This window comes from Sapajus apella, unplaced genomic scaffold (assembly GCF_009761245.1).
Source record: "Sapajus apella isolate SASKATOON/1434 unplaced genomic scaffold, GSC_monkey_1.0 scaffold4, whole genome shotgun sequence".
NCBI lineage: Eukaryota > Metazoa > Chordata > Mammalia > Primates > Cebidae > Sapajus > Sapajus apella.
This window is the reverse complement of record NW_022436944.1, coordinates 14,817,417-14,836,995: the sequence shown is the minus strand read 5'-3', so window position 1 is coordinate 14,836,995 and position 19,579 is coordinate 14,817,417. Positions and strand designations below refer to the sequence as shown.

Below are 19,579 nucleotides of genomic sequence, written 5' to 3'. Positions count from 1 at the left end.
GAGAGAGAGAGAGAGAGAGAGAGAGAGAGAGAGAGAGAGAGAGAGAAAGTAAGTGTCCCCATAGGGATTATATGAGGATTTTCATTGTATTGATATTTGTGGAAAAGAAGAGTAACTTGAGGACATTAGATTGACAAGATGTGGTGAACTCACATCCCACATTCATAGGTATATATATATATATATATATATATATATGTATGTGTGTGTGTGTATATATATATATGTGTGTGTGTGTGTATATATATATATATGTGTGTGTGTGTATATATATAACAAAAAAAACCTCATTAAACAGAATGGTTGCCATGGTTTTAGGGTAAAGAGATCTGGGAGTGAACAAAGGAGAATGCATTAAATCTAACCAACAATGAAAGGATTTATTTATTTTTGTTAATCCTTTCCTCTCTATTCTTTCCCCCACCTCTCTCTCATCTATCTGTCTATCTACCTACCTATGTATCTAATCAAAAAGGTCTCCCTGTCCTCTCCTTTCTTTCTTCTAACCCTATCTCTCCCTCTGTGTTTTTGTTTCTCTCTCTCTCAGCTCACTATCATTCTGGGGAATCCAGCTGTCATGGTGAGCAGCTCTACAGAGAGGCCCATGCAGTGAAGAATTGAAGCCTCTAAACAATAGCCATGTCGGTCAGTTTGGAAATGGATTCTTCTCAGCCTACCCTTAAGATAACTGTGGGCCCAGATAATAGCTGGATTGGAATATTATAGAGATTTTGCACCAAAATCACTTAGCTTATCTGCTACCAGATTTCAGGCCCACAGAATCCCTGAGATTAAAGAAAAAGTTTGAAGATTTAGGCTACAAAGTTTTAGATAATTTGTTACACAGCAGTATATAAGTAATAGCCAGGAAATCAACTCTTAGGTACATATTCCAGGAACACTTGATCAGGTGCCTAAGCATGTTCCCTGAAACACTAATTATGATAAAAATAGATGGAGGCAAATAGATTTTCATCACTATCAGAATAAAATAAGTAAAATATGACAATTTCAAAAATGTAATGAAACCGTGCCCCAAAGAGTAATGAAAATAGTAACTAATAGAAATCTTTAAGTTTGCAGATTGTAGATAAGAAAACAACTTGTTGAAATGTTGAAACATTATCTGCTTGTAAGATAACAAAACTGGCTACACTCAGAACCAATATGGCCAACTGGAATTTATGCAGAATTAGCTTGCAGACATCACATGTTTTATATGAACTCGCCCTGAATTTGCACATGAGACCCATGAAGAGGCATGAAAAACTAACTGCACCCAGAAGGGACTTCCAGACCTCCCCTTTCCTTCCACAAATTACGTACTAATTCTCAGACTACACCATCTAAATCTTTTCCAATACAATTACTGCCTTAAAGTCAGCAGGGGAAAACAAGTTTGAACTAGTCTCCTGTCTTCTTGGTCGACTTCCAGTAAAAAGCTTCTCTTTTCTCAAGAACCTGGTGTGATAATATTGGCTTTTAGTTCATTTGGGCAGCAAGCATCACTGGCTTGGTAACAGTAATACCATAATAAAACACTAGAAGAAATAACTAGATTGGACAGATAGATCTTCAAAACACAATAAATTGTACAAAAATGTTACACAAATAATCATTTATAATGAAATTCTTAAGAGATAAAACAGACTTAGAGAAAACTGACATTTAAGTTTAAAAACAATCAGTTTATTATTTATAAGTAATCACAGATACACAAATACAAATATATTTCCTGATTATGAGCGAGAAGAACAGAAAAATATATATTAGACTAAAATTAAGAAATGAATATGGGATACACCAAGACCTTTGATAATGCCTGCCCATAAACTGAGGAGTATGTACACTCTCCTCTGTGTAACTGAAGTCCAATAATACTTTAACATACTACATGAAAATGTGAACCAGTGCTACAACCTCAATTAAGCATAAATTCAAACAATTTTGAACAAAAAATGAGGTATTAGAATAATAATTGGATCATAGTAAAGAATTATTTATTCTAAGAATGCAAATCAATATTAGAACATATGGTATTTTAATGTATTAGCATACAGAAAAATATAAGGTAACTAAATTTGACGCATTTAACAAAATAAATACTTTAATATCTTTCAATCAGTCTTTCCTTTTTTAAACATTATTTTATTTTATTTTTTTCCATTTTATTGCATTTTAGGTTTTGGGGTACATGTGAAGAACATGCAAGATTGTTGCATAGGTACACACGTGGCAGTGTCATTAGCTGCCTTCTTCCCCATCACCTACTTCTGGCATCTCTCCCCAACTCCCCACCCCTCAGCGTCCCTCCCCTATTCCCCCCAAATGACCACAGTGTGTAGTACTCCCCTCCCTGTGTCCATGTGTTCTCATTGTTCAACACCCACCTATGAGTGAGAACATGCAGTGTTTGATCTTCTGCTCTTGTGTCAGTTTGCTGAGAATGATGGTTTCCAGGTTCATCCATGTCCCTACAAAGGACACAAACTCATCGTTTTTGATGGCTGCATAATATTCCATGGTGTATATGTGCCACATTTTCCCTGTCCAGTCTATCATCGATGGGCATTTGGGTTGGTTCCAGGTCTTTGCTATTGTAAACAGTGCTGCAACGAACATTCGTGTGCATGTGTCTTTATAGTAGAACGATTTATAATCCTTTGGATATATACCCAGTAATGGGATTGCTGGGTCAAATGGAATTTCTATTTCCAGGTCCTTGAGGAATCACCACACTGTCTTCCACAATGATTGAACTAATTTACACTCCCACCAACAGTGTAAAAGTGTTCCTGTTTCTCCACATCCTCTCCAGCATCTGTTGTCTCCAGATTTTTTAATGATCGCCATTCTAACTGGCCTGAGATGGTATCTCAATGTAGTTTTGATTTGCATTTCTCTGATGACCAGTGATGATGAGCATTTTTTCATATGTTTGTTGGCCTCATGTATGTCTTCTTTTGTAAAGTGTCTGTTCATATCCTTTGCCCACTTTTGAATGGGCTTGTTTTTTTCTTGTAAATCTGTTTTAATTCTTTGTAAATTCTGGATATCAGCCCTTTGTCAGATGGGTAAACTGCAAAAATTTTTTCCCATTCTATTGGTTGCCGATTCACTCTAATGACTGTTTCTTTTGCTGTGCAGAAGCTGTGGAGTTTCATTAGGTCCCATTGTCTATTTTGGCTTTTGTTGTCAATGCTTTTGGTGTTTTGTTCATGAAGTCCTTGCCTATGCCTATGTCCTGAATGGTTTTGCCTAGATTTTCTTCTAGGGTTTTTATGGTGTTAGGCCTTATGTTTAAGTCTTTAATCCATCTGGAGTTAATTTTAGTGTAAGGTTTCAGGAAGGGGTCCAGTTTCTGCTTTCTGCACATGGCTAGTCAGTTTTCCCAACACTGTTTATTAAACAGGGAATCCTTTCCCCATTGCTTGTTTTTGTCTGGTTTGTCAAAGATCAGATGGTTGTAGATATGTTGCGTTGCCTCCAAGACCTCTGTTCTGTTCCATTGGTCTATATCTCTGTTTTGGTACCAGTACCATGCTGTTTTGATTACTGTAGCCTTGTAGTATAGTTTGAAGTCCGGTAGTGTGATGCCTCCCGCTTTGTTCTTTTTGCTTAGAATTGACTTGGCTATGCGGGCTCTCTTTTGTTTCCATATGAAGTTTAAGGTGTTTTTTTCCAGTTCTGTGAAGAAGGTCATTGGTAGCCTGATGGGGATAGCATTAAATCTGTAAATTACTTTGGGAACTGTGGCCATTTTCACAATATTGACTCTTCCTAACCATGAACATGGAATGTTTCTCCATCTGTTTGTGTCCTCTCTTATTTCGTTGAGCAGTGGCTTATAATTCTCCTTGAAGAGGTCCTTTACATTCCTTGTTAGTTGTATTCCTAGGTATTTTATTCTCTTTGTGGCAATTCTGAACGGCAGTTCATTCTTGATTTGGCTCTCTTTAAGTGCACATTGATTTTGTATCCTGAGACTTTGCTGAAGTTGCTTATCAGTTTCAGGAGATTTTGGGCTGAGACGATGGGGTCTTCTAGATATACAATCATGTCATCTGCAAATAGAGACAATTTGACTTCCTCCTTTCCTATTTGAATACTCTTTATTTCTTTTCCTTATTTCTTTTCTTGCCTGATTGCTCTGGCTAGAACTTCTAGTACTATATTGAATAGGGTTGGTGAGAGAGGGCATCCTTGTCTAGTGCCAGATTTCAAGGGGAATGCTTCCAGTTTTTGCCCATTCAGTATGATATTACTGTTGGTTTGTCATGAATAGCTTTTATTATTTTGAGATACGTTCTGTCAATACCTAGCTTATTGAGGGTTTTTAGCATAAAGGACTATTGAATTTTGTCAAAGGCCTTCTCTGCATCAATTGAGATAATGATGTGGTTTTTGTCTTTGGTTCTGTTTTTGTGGTGAATTATGTTTATAGACTTGCGTATGTTGAACCAGCCTTGCATCCCTGGGATGAAGCCTACTTGATCATGGTGGATAAGCTTTTTGATGTGCTGTTGCAATCGGCTTGCCAGTATTTTATTGAAGATTTTTGCACCTATGTTCATCATGGTTAATGGCCTCAAGTTTTCTTTTCTTGTTGAGTCTCTGCTGGGTTTTGGAATCAGGATGACGTTGGTCTCATAAAATGATTTGGGAAGAATTCCCTGTTTTTGTATTGTTTGGAATAGTTTCAGAAGGAATGGTACCAGCTCCTCTTTGTGTGTCTGGTAGAATTCAGCTGTGAACCCATCTGGACCTGGGCCTTTTTTGGGTGGTAAGCTCTTAATTGCTGCCTCAACTTCATACCTCATTTTGGGTCTGTTCAGGGTTTCGGCTTCTTCCTAGTTTGGGCTTGAGAGGAGGCAAGTGTCCATGAATTTATCCATTTCTTCCAGGTTTACTAGTTTATGTGCATAGAGTTCTTTGTAATAATCTCTGATGGTGGTTTGAATTTCTGTGGAATCTGTGGTGATATCCCCTTTATCATTTTTTATTGCATCAAGTTTGTTATTCTCTGTTTTATTTTAATCTGGCTAGTGGTCTGTCTATTTTGTTGATCTTTTCAAAAAACCAGCTCCTGGATGTATTGATTTTTTTGAAGGGTTTTTTGTGTCTCTATCTCCTTCAGTTCTGCTCTGATCTTAGCTATTTCTTGTCTTCTGCTAGACTTTGAGTTTTTTTGATCTTGCTCCTCTAGCTCTTTCAATTTTGACAATAGGGTGTCAATTTTTGATCTCTCCTTGTTTCTCATGTGGGCACTCATTGCTATATATTTTCCTCTAGACACTGCTTTAAATGTGTCCCAGAGATTCTGGTATGTTGTGTCTTCATTATCGTTGGTTTCGAAGAACATCTTTATTTCTGTCTTCATTTCATTGTTTATCCAGTCAACATTCAAGAGCAAGTTGTTCAGTTTCCATGAAGCTGTGCCGGGTTTTGGGTTAGTTTTTGAATTCTGAGTTCTAACTTGATTGCACTGTGGTCTGAGAGACTGTTTGTTATGATTTCCATTCTTTTGCATTTGCTGAGGAGTGATTTACTCCCAATTATGTGGTCAGTTTTAGAGTAGGTGTGATGTGGTGCTGAGAAGAATGTATATTCTGTGTATTTGGGGTGGAGAGTTCTGTAAATGTCTACTAGGTTTGCTTGGTCCAGGTCTGAGTTCAAGATCTGGATGTCCTTGTTAATTTTCTGTCTGGATGATCTGCCTAATATTGGCAATGGGTTGATAAAGTCTCCCATTATAATTGTGTGGGAGTCTAAGTCTCTTTGTAAGTCATTAAGAACTTGCCTTATGTATCTGGTTGCTCCTGTATTGGGTGCGTATATATTTAGGATCATTAGCTCTTCTTGTTGCATTGATCCTTTTACCATTATGTAATATCCTTCTTTGTCTCTTTTGATCTTTGTTGCTTTAAAGTCTAATTTACCAGAGATGAGAATTGTAACTCTTGCTTTTTTTTTTTTTTTTTGCTCTCCATTTGCTTGGTAAATCTTCCTCCATCCCTTTATTTTGAGCCTTTGTGTATCCTTGTATGTGAGATGGGTTTCCTGGATACAGCACACTGATGGGTTTTGGCTTTTTATCCAATTTGCCGGTCTGTGTCTTTTGATTGGGCCATTTAGTCCGTTTACATTTGGGGTTAATATCGTTATGTGTGAATTTGATACTGCCATTTTAGTGCTAGCTGGCTGTTTTGCCCATTAGTTGATGCAGATTCTTCATTGTGTTGATGCTCTTTACCATCTGGCATGTTTTTGGAGTGGCTTGTACTGGTTGTTCCTTTATATGTGTAGAGCCTCATTCAGGAGCTCTTGTATAGCTGACCTGGTGGTGAAGACATCTCTGAGTACTTGCATGTTCCCAAAGGATTTTATTTTTCCTTTACTTACGAAGCTTAGTTTGGCTGGATAGGAGATTCTGGGTTGAAAGTTCTTTACTTTAAGGATGTTGAATATTGGCCCCCACTCTCTTCTGGCTTGTATGGTTTCTGCTGAGAGATCTGCTGTGAGTCTGATGGGCTTCCCTTTGTGGGTAACCCGACCTTTCTCTCTGGCTGCCCTTAGTATTTTCTCCTTCATTTCAACCCTGGTGAATCTGACGATTATGTGCCTTGGGGTTGCTCTTCGTCAGGAATATCTTTGTGGTGTTCTCTGTATTTCCTGGACTTGAATATTGGCCTGCCTTGCTAGGTTGGGGAAGTTTTCCTGCATAATATCCTGAAGAGTATTTTCCAGCTTGGATTCATTCTCTTCGTCGCATTCAGGTTCACCTATGAAACGTAGATTAAGTCTTTTCACATAGTCCCACATTTCTTGGAGACTTTGTTCATTCCTTTTTACCCTTTTTTCTCTATTCTTGCCTTACTGTTTTATTTCATTGAGTTGATCTTCGACCTCTGATATCCTTTCTTCTGCTTGATCAATTTGGCTGTTGATACTTGTACATGCTTCGTGAAGTTCTCGTGTTGTGTTTTTCAGCTCCATCAATTCACTTATATTCCTTTCTATTTTGTCCATTCTCATTAGCATTTCGTCAAATCTTTTTTCAAGGTTCTTAGCTTCTTTGCATTGGGTTAGAACATGTTCTTTTAGTTCACAGAAGTTTCTTACTACCCACCGTCTGAAGTCTGATTCTGTCATTTCATCACACTCGTTTTCCATCCAACCTTGTTCCCTTGCTGGTGAGGAGTTGTGATCCCTTGTAGGAGGAGAGGTGTTCTGGTTTCGGGTGTTTTCATCCTTTTTGCACTGGTTTCTTCCCATCTTTATGGATTTGTCTACCTGTCACCTTTGTAGTTGCTGGCTTTCAGATTGGATTTCTGAGTGGGCATTCTGTTTGTTGATGATGAGTTTATTTCTGTTTCTTAGTTTTCCTTCTAACAGTCTGGCCCCTCTGCTGTAGGTCTGCTGAGGTCCACTCCAGGCCCTGCTTGCCCGGGGATCACCAGCAGCTGCAGAACAGTAATGGTTGTTACCAGTTTTCTTCTTCTTTGTCCCAGATGGATACCCGCCAAGTGTCAGTCTCATCTCTCCTTTATGAGGTGGCTCTTTGGATATACAGGGGTCAGGGAGCTACTTGAGGAGACAGTCTGTTCTTTATAGGATCCCAGATGCTGAGCTGTGAGCTCCATTGTTCATTCAGAGCTGCTGGGCAGGTACCGTTTAGGTCTGCTGCAGCAGAACTCATAAACCGCTTTTTTGTTCCCAGGTGATCTGTCCCAGGGATTTAGGGCTTTATTTATGAGTTTCCGTTATGCTAGTGCCTTCTTTTTTTTTTTTCCTTCAGAGCTGCCCTGCCCAGCAAGGAGGCAGCCTAGTCACTGTCTGCCTGTAGAGGCTTTGCTGAGCTGCTGTGGCCTCCACCCAGCTGCTGAATTAACTTCCCTGCAGTCCTCTTTATATGGGTGTAGTTAGAACTGCCTTGGCAATGGTGGCCTGCCTCTGTTAAGGTGGAGTCTCTCTGTAGTGGCAGGTTGCCTTGGCAACAGCGGGCTGCCTCAGCAATGGCGGGTTGCCTCAGCATTGGCTGACTACCTCCGTAGTTTTGGACTGCCTCGGTAATGGCAGATGCCCCTCCCCCACAAAGCTGGACTGTCCCGGGTTCAGTTGCGCTTGATGTGAAACTATCAATCCAGAGAGTTTCTGATTGCTGTTCTTTTGTGGGGGTGGGACCAGCCAAGCCTGATCACCTGGCTCCCTGCCTCAGAGTCTTTTTTTTTTTTAAGTTGGTGTTCCAGTTGCCTGTTGAAATGGCGCCGGGATCTGTGTGTTTCCCCGTGTGGCGACTCACTGCGCTCACTTAAACAGCATCACTGAGATGCATGGCGCTGTTTTTGCCCTGGAATCTACTGTCCTGGTTCCCTGTTCAGTCCCCTTTTTAAACAGATGAATGGGTGACTTCCCGTGGCTCCAATCGCCAGCCAAAAGGGCACCCGGACCAGTGTATTTTGTACAGAGAACCTCTACGCTGGGGTGCTGACAAAGCAGCTGCGTGGGGCAAAGCAGCAGTGCTGGCCATCACAGCTGTGCTGGCGGAAACAGCCGCGCTGGCGACACGTGGAGCTCCTCCGCCTGGGAACTTCCTAGTCTATGGGCAATAAAAATGCGGCATCCACTCACCCCTCTGTGCTTTCACTGGGAGCTGCAATCCTGAGCTGTTCCTAAACGGCCATCTTGGATCCACCCAAGAAACCTTTCAGTCTTTTTAATACAGTTTCATATATGGAACTTCCTCTATCTGATAAAGGATATTTTCCAGAAATCTTTAGAAAATAACATGCTTAACTTTGATACATTAAACATTTGAATATTCTAATTTGTACATTGAAATTTTATTTTTAGTAACTTGATACCTTGGAACCATTTTTACAAAGTCAGGAATGTGATAAGGGCATTTGTTGTCACCAATAACCTTCGACAGTATACTTAAGATTCTGGTTAATGTAATAAAACTAAGGTAAAGCAATAATGTATATAAAGTTTTGTAAGGAAAAGACAGCTTTAATTTTCCTAGAATAATGTATCTAGGAAATGGAAGAAAATTAAGTAAAAATCTTTAATAACTAATAAGAGAGGTAAACCTAAAAAAAAATACCTTTTCCAAATACCAGCAATAGCCAATTTGAAACTATAATAGAGAAAATGAGGGTCTTACCGTGATAAGAAATAAAACAATAACAACAAAATCATAAATGCTAAGCAATAAAACTAACAAGAAATGTGAAATTCTATATAGATACAATTTATAAAATGTTACTGAAGGGATATAACATATTCATGTTCTGATTTGGAAGACATAACACAGTAGTTCTCTCCAAATTAATGTAGTCAGTGCATTCCTCCAACAATCAGAATGGGATGGGGTAGGTGCAGTGGTTCACGCCTGTAACCACAGTAATTTGGGAGGCCGAGGTGGGTGAATTTCCGGAGCTCAGGAGTTCAAGACTACCCTGAACAACATAGTGAAATCCTGTCTTGACTAAAACACACAAAATTAGCTGGGCATGTTGGGGTGTGCCTGTAGTCCCAGCTACTCAGGAGGCTGAGGCACAAGAATCGCTTGAGCCCCAGAGACAGACGTTGCAGTGAGCCAAGACTATGCCACTGCATTCCAGCTCGGCCTGCAGAGTGAGACTCCGACTCAAAATAAATAAATATAAAGAATGAGATGACGTTTCATAATGGAATTTCAGACTACATTAAAAGAAAAAAGGAAATATGTAAAGAGCACGGTACTGGTACCAAAACAGACATATAGACCAATGAAACAGAACAGTGGCCTCAGCAGTAATGCCATACATGTACAACCATCTGATCTTTGACAAACCTTACAAAAACAAGAAATGGGGAAAGGATTCCCTCTTTAATAAATGGTGTTGGGAAAACTGGCTAGCCATATGCAGAAAGCTGAAACTGGACCTCTTCCTCACACTTTATACAAAAATAAGACCTAACACCATAAAAACCGTAGAAGAAAACCTAGGCAATACCACTCAGGACATAGGCAAAGGCAAGGACTTCATGACTAAAAGCAATGGCAACAAAAGCCAAAATAGACAAATGGGATCTAATTAAAGTGAAGAACTTCAGCCCAGTAAAAGAAACTACCGTTAGAGTGAACAAGCAACCAACATAATGGGAAAAATTTTTTGCAATCTACCCACCTGACAAAGGGCTAATAACCAGAATCTACAAAAAACTTTAAAAAATTTACAAGAAAAAATTTAGACTAAAATTGAGAAATGAATATGGGACACACAAAGACCTTTGATAATGCCATCAAAAAGTGGGTGAAGGATACTTCTCAAAAGAAGACATTTATGGAGCCAACAAACATATGAAAAAAAGCTTATCATCAGTGGTCATTAGAAAAATGCAAATAAAAACAACATTGAGATACCATCTCATGCCAGTTAGAATGGTGATCATTAAAGAATCAGGAAACAACAGATGGTGGAGAGGATGTGGAGAAATAGGAATGCTTTTACACTGTTGGTGGGAGTGTAAATTAGTTCAACCATTGTGGAAGACAGTGTGGCGATTCCTCAAGGATCTAGAACTAGAAATTCCATTTGACCCAGCAATCCTGTTACTGGGTATATACTCAAAGGATTATAAATCATTCTGTTATAAAGACACATGCACATGTATGTTTGTTTCAGCACTGTTTACAATAGTAAAGACTTAGAACTAATCCAAATGCACATCAATTATGATAGACAGGATAAAGAAAATGTGGCACATATACACCATGGAATACTATGCAACCATAAAAAAGGATGAGTTCATGTCCTTTGCAGGGACATGGATGAACCTGGAAACCATCATTCTCAGCAAATGGACACAAGAACAGAAAACCAAACACTGCATGTTCTCACTCATAAGTGAGTGTTGAACCATGAGAACACATGGACACGGGGAGGGGAACATCACACACTGGGGCCTGTCAGGGAGTAGGGGGGTAAAGGAGGAATAGCAGGGTGTGGGAGGATTGGGGAGGGATAACATTAGGAGAAATATTTAATGTAGATGAGCTGTAGATCCACTGCCAGGGATGCAGCAAACCACCATGGCACGTGTATACCTACGTAACAAACCTGCATGTTCTGCACATGTATCACAGAACTTAAAGTATAATAAAAATAAATAACAATAAAGTAAAAAGATACGCATAAGTATAGCCAAAAACGTTTTAAAGAAACAATTATAATAAAGGAGCCTTCCTTTAGGAGCTATCTAACATTCTATCAACTACAGTAGTAAAAATAGTACAATTGTAGCATAGAAATAGGCAAATAAAACAGAGATAGAGAGTAAAGGAGTAGACCTATATATGATAGGTGCACCCAAATCTCAGAAATTACCAGTAAAAAACTTATTCATGTAACCAAACACCACCTGTTCCCTAAAAACCTACTGAAATACAAAACAAATTTTAAAAAATGTATAATCTATTCTTTTAAAAAAGAAGTAGACCCATAAGTAGATAAACTTTTGATTTATAATAAAGACAATTTTAAATTGGTATAAAAAAAGCCTACAAATTTTCAAGTTGTTTTGAACAATTATCTGTTCATTTGGAAATTATAATGTCATCTTCAGACCTTACATCATTCGCTAAAATGAATTCTAGATTAATAGTTAAGTATAATCAAAATTATAAAAAGCATTTGTGAAAAAAATGTAACTTAACTGTGTTAAAAACCTTCTTGTAAAAGATATGAAGCCCAGAAGCTATAAAAAGGAAAAAAAAGTGATTTATTTTTATGTTGAGTTTTAAACTTAGTGTTCAAAAGTATAGATTTTGCAGCCAGACTGCCTATTGTTTAGATTCTGGTTCTGCAACTTGGTTATATGGCTTTGGGTAAGTTTGTAATTGCTCCCTGCCTCGGATTTTTACTTGTACATGACTCAGATTTTTACCTGTAAACTAGAGAAGGTAATAGTACCTTCTTCACAGGACCAGTGTAAGTCATATATGAGTTAATATGTCAAGTACCTTGGAAAGTACTTGGCTCAGAGTAAATATTTTATATATATTTGCTACTATTAAAAAGATAAGTTGAGAAAAAGCTATTTTCAATATATAGAATCCAGATCCAGAATACATGATGAACTCTAACAAGTCATTTAAAAAATCCCAAAAGAAATATAGATAAAGGACATGAACACACAATTTACAGAAGAAAAAATTATATGACCATACCTACTTACACTAAAAATAAAAGAAATGCAATTTAAAAATGACAGTAAAAAATATTTATATTATCACGTATTGCCAAAGATATGAAGAAATGTTGATAGAATTATAACTTGATGAAACATTTTGAAAGGCAACCTGGAAGTATCTGTAAAATGTAAATGGCCTTTCATTATTTACAACAATTCTACTTTTAGGAATGTATTTCAGATAAATATGCTCACATGTGTACCGATATGTGTATACAAAGGTTTTCTTCAACACTGTTTACAACAAAGAAAGAATTATAAATAACCTAAGTGTCCATCCCCATGGAGGGGATTCAATAAGGTATCTCTAATTCAATAAAAACAATGCGATTGTTGTGAAAGAATAACGTAGTCCTATATACATACTTCAAGTTCTATTTAAAAAGTAAAAAGTCTGTTATGAGTTACTACACTCTTATTTAAAACTAAATTTAATGTTAATGTTTACATATATTATGTAAATACATAGAAAGTTAACTGGGTGTCTATCTACCCAAAGGTAACTCTACTAATAGCTGGAAATCAAAAGACGAGTGTGAAGAGGGCTGCTAAATGTAGATAAGGACATGGGAATTAAAGATTTTTTTTAGGGCCAGTCACGGTGAGTCACGCCTGTAATTCCAGAACTTTGGGAGGCCGAGGTAGGCATATCACTAGATCAGGAGATCAGACCATCCTGGCTAACACGGTGAAACCCATCTCTACTAAAAATACAAAAAATTAGCCAGGCATGGTGGCAGGTGCCTGTAATCCCAGCTACTTGGGAGGCTGAGACAGGAGACTTGCTCAAAGCCAGGAGGCAAAGGTTTCAGTGAGCTGAGATCACGGTGCTGCACTCCAGCCTGGGCAACAGAGCGAGACTCTGTTTTTTTTAAAAAAAGGTTGTTTTAGAAGTGAAAAAGGATAGAGAAAGCACAGATAACAAGACATAGCTTCTTTTCTCCACAAGAATATAATAAAGAATGGGTGATAAAACAAGTTACTAAAATGTATTTATTCAAAAATCTACACCCAGAGCTATACCTGTCAATTTAGAATTACCATGAGGTTCAAATGAGAGAATACATATAAAGGGCTTACCTGGCACACTCTGTAAATATTTACAAAACACACACACACACACACACACACACACACACACACACACACACACACTCTTTTATTGTAAAGAATGAAAGAAATGATGCTACTGGCAAAGAGCTGACTTTTTTTCTCCTGTGCATCAGTACAGTTCCATAGAGCTCAGCATAGGATATCCTTCTTGCTCATATGCTTATTTCTATGCAGTCTGCTTCTGTCCACTACAGTGAAGCTCAACTGCTGGGAGTTATTTTGTTACATGCTGTTTCCTCACTGCTTTGAATAAGGCTTGGCAAGCAGTAAGAACTCAAAAAAGTTTCCTTGAATCATAATTTCTTTCTGCCAGTGCTTATCTCATACTGATTAATGTATTTCTTGCTATGGTGAATGCCTGAGTGATAATCCCTAGCTACTTCCCGAGAAAACATTTCAAAACAGGAGTTCAAGTTCTGTGCTTTCACTAATATCTTAACTTGCTAAAAACATTTGACCAAATTCAAGTTATTCAAAGTGGCTTCATTAGCTGTTTTGCCAAAACAACAAAGAAATGAATATTTTGAATAGATGTAGACTTGCTCTTTCTATGAAATATCTATCCAAATGGGAATTATAAAATGAAATGGTGTTAATTCTCAGAATCCCAGAGCAGCATCTAGGCTTGCCAAGGCAGGCAGGCATCATTGAAGAAAAGATACTTGCCTTCAATTTTTTGATATAAACTATCTAGAGTGACCAGAGAAATACGAAAATACCAATTGGCAATGTTTGTTTAAGTTAATGCCAGAGGGTTTTTCTTTTATCTTTTCATGGAAAGAATTCTGTTGTCAAAATAGGCTGTGCAGGGAAAAATAAATGTGTGTTAAGCAAAAGGCTTCTGCAGTTTAATTTCCTCTTGCAAAAAGTAGGAAAATCTACTGTAGGTTGAATTCCAGACAACACTGTTGGTAGTTTGTGTGTCATCAGATCTTTGGGATCAATTATTGCAGATTGCAAAATCTTGAAATTTGTAATTACAAAAACAGGACAGTTGAAAATAGCTTGATGTGAACACCTGCCACTTACCCCTTTTTCTTTGGTTACGTTTGTCTTTTACTTATTAATTGGTAAGAACCCTTTATATAACTGGATATTAATTCTTTATTCATCTTCTAAATGCTTTTTAGCAAACTTATTTTCTGCTTTAAATTTTATGTATGGTATGTTTATTTTCTATATAGAATGTTTCCATTTTTATGTCATTAACCCTGTAATTTTTTGTTCTAGTTTCTGGTTTAATTTTTATGTTGAGAGAGAGCATTCCAAACCAAAATAATTAAAGAAATAATACTCTATTGATTCTTATGGCTTTCTTACTAAAATTAAATATTTGCTAAATCTATAATTTAGCATACAGTTAGAAGTCTTGATTTCTTTTCAAAAATGGTTTTACATTTTTCAGTAATGTTTCTATTATTAAAAAAAACAAATTTACATTCTACCTTTTTCATTTACTAAATTGATGTGTATACTTGGGTCTTTTAATTTTTATTTTATTTTGAGATAGAGTTTTGTGCTTTTGGCCCAGGCTGGAGTGCAGTGGCACTGATCTCTGCTCACCGCAACTTTAGCCTCCAGGGTTCAAGCAGTTCTTCTGCCTCAGCCTCCCAAGTAGCTGGAATTACAGGGGCCTGCCACCATGCCTGGCTAATTTTGGGGGTATTTTTCATGGGGGGGGGTTCGTCATGTTGGCCAGACTGGTCTCGAACTCCTGAACTCAGGTGATATACCCTCCTTGATCTCCCAAAGTGCTGGAATATAGGCCTGAGCCACTGCACCTGGCCCTTGAGTTCTTTTGTGAACTGTTAGTCCATTTACTTGATCCTTTTGTCAAGCATACTATTTTAATATCTATCAGGGAAAATCCTTTATTTTCAGAATTCTTCTAGCTGTTTTTACATGATTCTACTTCTAGATGGGTTTGGGAGTCCGAGGTGGGTGAATCATCTGAAGTCAGGAGTTCCAGACTAGCCTGGTCAGCATGGTGAAACCCCGTCTCTACTAAAAACACAAAAAATTTAGCTGGACGTTGTCCTGGGCACCTGTAATCCCAGCTACTCAGGAGACTGAGACAGGAGAATCAATTGAACTCCGGAGGCGGAGGTTGCAGTGAGCTGAGATCGTGCCGCTGCACTCCAGCCTGGGCAAGAGTAAAAAACTCTATCTCAAAAAAAATTTTTTTTCACTTCTTAAAAAATACTTATATGACTACATTCTTACTATAAACATTTAAAACAAAATACAGAATGACATATAATCTCCTCTTCTTACTTCCCTATGGCTAATACTTTTCAGTGTATGTTTCTAGAACATTTTCTATTCATTTACTTAAACATATATGCTTATGTACATTTTAACATAAATGGAGCTATACAATAATTACTGCATTGGGCTTTTTAAACTTTGTATTTCTGATCTATGTCAATATGTAGCATTTTCCTCATTGTTTTATTAAGATACATATCATATATATTTATGAAGATACACATGCACATATATGTATCAACCCTCAAGTGATATGCATATACACACACACATATTTTGCCATAACACACAAGGCTCTTCAAAATGGAATCACCATAGCAATCATAATGGAATCACCATTGTATGAGCATTTTTTTTCTGCATTTCTTTTAGATTCTTAGAAGTGGAATTGTTAAGACATGGGATGTGAGTACTTGATAAACTATTAAATTGCCTTCCAAAAAGGTTTCGAACATTTACACTTCTGTAAAAATACACAGGAATCCCTGTTTTTCCACTTGTGTACCAGTTTTTGAAAATCATTTACTAATGTATGACTTCTATTTTGATTTTTGTGGAGGAGAATCAATAGACTAGTTGCTTCAGAAGCTATTATGGTGTACAAACGCAACTAATGTAAAACGTAAAATAGAATTCATATATTCCAAATTACTAGGGGTGAGGTATACCTTAGGAAACACAGATAATGTAACAAAAACAGAGTATAAAGAAATATTTCAGTGCCATAAAAAGATAAAGCAAAAAACCAGTGACATAGAGTAACACAGAAATAAGACCAAATATTTTCCTCATCTTAGTATGAATGGAAATCTACCTAACAAAAAAGAAAAAAAAAAGCACATTGAAACAAAAACCAATATACACATTTAGTGACACAGAAAGGCTAAAGAAATCACAAAGCTATATCTGACAAACATAAAATTGAATTCAAGGTGAAAAATACTAACATTCAAAGATTCCTTTCTTGCAATAAGCACTACATGTTACACAATGTATAAAACTTTATCATCAATCTTTTGCAGCAAACAAATATAGAACTGAAATGTATAAAGTAAAATACATTGGCAATCCAAATGTATAATAGTAATGGGAGACTTTAACACCTTATTCTGAGTTCCTCGCAGATTGAGTACATAAAAACATCAAAATTAATTTAGAGGGGACCAGAAAATATCAGTGAGATTATATCTATATATATGATATATACAGATGTATATATATGATATATATATCATATATGTGATATATATTACATATATATCACATATATATGTAATATATGTTACATGTTTTATATGTATATATATTAGTGTATATTATATATAATGTGTAACAGATAATGAGATTATATCTATATAGATAAATCATATGTATTATTTGTAAAGCAGATATCGTTGGTTGTACATCCACCCAGAAATAATTCACTCTTCTTTCTGGTTAACAGAATACCAATGTGGGCATCTTTGATAATAGCAGTGTATGAACTATGATGGGTCTAAGTTGACAATAGCAATCTCATTTCTACTTGTTAGTAATTGTTGGGTGTGTGAGATCAAAGGGAAAATACTTTTGGGCCTTCTAGAAAATATTTTTATTCCTGTTATGAGACTTGTGAGAACACTTCTTTTTCCCTCCTTGCTTTTGGACATTTACGTGACATAAAAGGACACTGGGAATTGCTGTAATCCAGTTGTCTGGGGTCCATTAGGGCAGACACTGCCAATTCAGGAGGTGGATAGAGCATAAATAGAGACTGTGTCCTGGAACTCTGAGAATCTCTACTCTTCTTAACTTCTTAAGTGAGATAATGATTTATTATTGTTTAAGCTACATTACACAAATAGAGATCAAAATTTCAGAGCATAAACTATATATGTGGAAATAAAAGAGGGAAGAAAACAACCATTTGAAATGTAAAAAACTTTCTCATAGTGAATCACTGATTCAGAGGTGTTTAATTGGAATGTATCTAGTAAATAACATTGGTAAAAATATTCCATATCAAAACCTGTGAGATGAGGCCAAAGGTTACACAGAAGAAACAAGAAATGATAAAAATAACATGAAACGTTCAAGACGTTTGAAAACAAACACAAGGTAAGCCTGAAGACAGCAGAATACAATCAATGATGGCAAATTGGATAAAGAAAATAAATTGATAAAATAGCTAATTGTTTAAAAATGTTAAATACTTAGCATAATAAAACATTGTGCAAAATCATATCTCATAATTATCTTTTTCTGCTGTCTCTGATTCTAGAAATCATTGTAATCATAATTCTTATTTTTTGTGTTCTCTCTTTAGATTACATCTTAAATCTTTATTAAAATGTGCACAGGCGATCACTATATGTGAGGCTGTGATAACTAATTTTAGTGTCAGTTTGACTGGGTTAAGAGATGTCTTGATAGCTGGTAAAATATTGTTTCCGAGTGTGTATGTGACGATGTTTCCAGAAGAGATGAGCATTTGAATCAGCAAACTGAATAAAGAAGATCCACCCTCACCAATGTGAGTGGGCATTGTCTAAACTTTAGAGAGCCTGAATAGAGCCAAAATGTGGAAACAGAGTGAATTCTCTTTCTTCGTAAGCTGGGACATTCATCTTCCAATGCCCTTGAATATCAAAACTCCTGGTTCTCAGGCCTTTGGATTTGGGACTTACACCAGCAGCGGCCCCAACCCCAGTTCTCAGGCCTTTGGCCTCAGAATGGAAGTTACACCAACAGCTGCCCTGGTTCTCAGGCCTTTGAACTCAGACTGAACTGCACCACAGTCTTTCCTGGGTCTCCAGAATACAGAAGGCAGATCATGCACCTTCTTGACCTCCATAATCGTGTGAGTCAATTTTTATACTAAATCTCTATCTCAATCTCTGTCTCTACCTGTCTCTATCTGGACACAGATATCCTATTGGTTCTATTTCTCTGGAGAACCATGACTAGTACAGACTCCTTGCCAATTTAAAAATGTATTTCTTAATAAAAATGTGGGAAATTTCTAGATTACTTATACCGTTTTACATAAAAGATAAAAATGCATCCTTAGTGATTTAATATTTCAGCCTAAATTTCTTCTTTAATAAAAAACTCTATTTTTTGTTTATAAAATTATTTTTATCAGATATCAGAAGATATCAGTCTAAGCAAATGAAACTATAATAGAAAATAGATACTTGTGGACTTTAAGAGTTTTTTTTGTTATTCTTGAAATATAATAAATTTGCAAGGATATGATTCATTATTCACAATTTTTAAAATCATTCTTTTCCTGGTACATGGTGGGCCTATTTAACCAGAAGATTTATGCTTTGTTTCATGTTATGAAATCATCTTTTATTGTAACTAATGTAATTTATTTCTTCTGTATATTCTGTTCCCTCCGTAGATTTTTATTGTTTGTCCTCCCAGTCTTTTTCTTTCTAATGATTTTCATGGCAGTGCTTTTTCTCTGTCTTCTTTGCTATTTTTAAACACTTACGGTATCTTACTTACTTGGTTTTGTAATTGTCAGATATGCTGGCTTTTACTTCTAATTTGATTTTAATGTCTGTTGTGGCTTTATTCTCTTTCGTAATTTCTTACTTTAGCTCTGCTGAAGAAATGTCATATAATCTTTATCTCTTATAAAATTCACAGTATTTTAAAATCTTTTTGGAAGTAAGAAGTAGTTATCTAAATTTGTTGTCCCCAGATGAAATATGTTTTTTGTTTTATTTATCTATCTTTTGTCAAAGAATTTTTGTGTAACATTGCTTATTTTCATCTTATCTTTGCTTCATTTTATTATGGCCTGCTATTTGATACCAAATAATGTGGTATATTTTTCTGATTCCACTTCCTCTTTATCTGAAAATTATTAGAGTAGTGTTTTTTCAGCCATAGGTACATGTTTAAATCACTTTAAAAACAGAGATACTTGAATTCCAACCTAGCACAATTAAATTTCAATTCCTAA

At 36.5% G+C, this 19,579-nt stretch overlaps 1 long non-coding RNA gene across 1 annotated transcript in view; it reads left to right on the top strand.

Moving 5' to 3' along the window:
- LOC116539777 overlaps nt 1-10,857 on the top strand; it is a 98,802-nt gene extending 87,945 nt beyond the window's left edge. Inside the window, exon 4 of the long non-coding RNA XR_004264187.1 lies at nt 10,812-10,857. This is a non-coding gene — a long non-coding RNA (uncharacterized LOC116539777). The remainder of the gene's footprint in view (nt 1-10,811) is intronic.
- Nucleotides 10,858-19,579: the final 8,722 nt, after the last annotated feature.